This window comes from Mandrillus leucophaeus, unplaced genomic scaffold (assembly GCF_000951045.1).
Source record: "Mandrillus leucophaeus isolate KB7577 unplaced genomic scaffold, Mleu.le_1.0 Scaffold581, whole genome shotgun sequence".
Taxonomy (NCBI): Eukaryota; Metazoa; Chordata; class Mammalia; order Primates; family Cercopithecidae; genus Mandrillus; species Mandrillus leucophaeus.
Genome location: NW_012106264.1, coordinates 479,948 through 481,286, shown reverse-complemented (window position 1 = coordinate 481,286; position 1,339 = coordinate 479,948).

Here is a 1,339-nt window from a genome sequence, read left to right as displayed (position 1 = left end):
CTCTGCCTCCCGGGTTCACGCCATTCTCCTGCCTCAGCCTCCTGAGTAGCTGGGACTACAGGCGCCCACCACCACGCCTGGCTAATTTTTTTTGTATTTTTAGTAGAGACGGGGTTTCACCTTGTTAGCCAGGATGGTCTCGATCTCCTGATCTTGGGATCCGCCCATCTCGGCTTCCCAAAGTGCTGAGATTGAGCCACCGTGCCCGGCCTATGCTAGGTGTTTTACTAGCATTTTCAACCGTCCTGTGTTTGCCTCCTCAGGGCCCTCTGACATGGGTGGGGCAGGGCTCTTCATAAAAAGAAAACCTTGTAATCCCAGCTACCCAGAAGCTGAGGCAGGAGAATGGCTTGAGCCCCAGAGTTCGAGGTAACAGTAACTATGATCACACCACTACACTCCAGCCTGGGTGACGGAGCAAGACTCTATCGCCAAAAAAAGAGTGAGAAAAAAGAAAAAAGAAAACTAGGCCCAGAGGGACTGTGATTTACCTAAATTGCAATGGCAATTTAATTACCACTTCATGGCAAGTGGCTGCTTCCTACCCAGAACTTCCCCTAGATTCCTCCATCTCAGTCTTCCAAAAGGGAAAGGGGGATGTAGAATGGTTCCCTGGGCCTCTGGACTGGACCAACCACTAAGCCTGGTGAGTCCTGCCTCTCTGGAAGCCGCACCTTGGTAAACTTACCGGAGTATTCTTTAGGCGTTATGGTCCAGGCAGTGAACAGGAAGGCCACTTGGGGGCGCTTGCTGCACAGATGACCAACTCCAATTACTGGAAAATGGAAAGAAAGTGAAAGCGGCGGGGAAAGAGATTCAGGCTTGGGCAGGGAATGGCGAGAAGAACCCCAAAGCGGCAGACCCGAGAGAGGTCAGAAAGGCTGACTGGAAGCCCCGGGCAGCTGCGGGGCTACTTAGGGTACAATGACCTAATTTGTACGTATCAGATATGTTGTCATTTATAGGCAGAATGTTAGAATCTTCACAATTGTCGTTTGCTGAAAAGCCTGTGGAATTCTCAGCAGCCTGTTAGGATCCCTGAGTCTTGCTGTGAGCCAGGCTCTGCCCTCAGCGCTTTCCAGAGTCATCTCGTTTCGCCCACACAGCAGTTCTGTGATGTGGCATTTTGAAATATGCCCACTTAGGGTAGAAACTGAGAATTAGAGAAGTTGCTCTCCATTCCCATCCCCCATACACACACAGTAAATGGCAGATCTGGAATTCAGATCTCAGTTGTTTGTTTATTTGTTTTATAGAGACAAGCTCTCACTCTGTCACCCAGGCTGGAATGCAGGGGTACCATTATAACTCAATGGAACCTCTCAAGCCATCCTCCCAC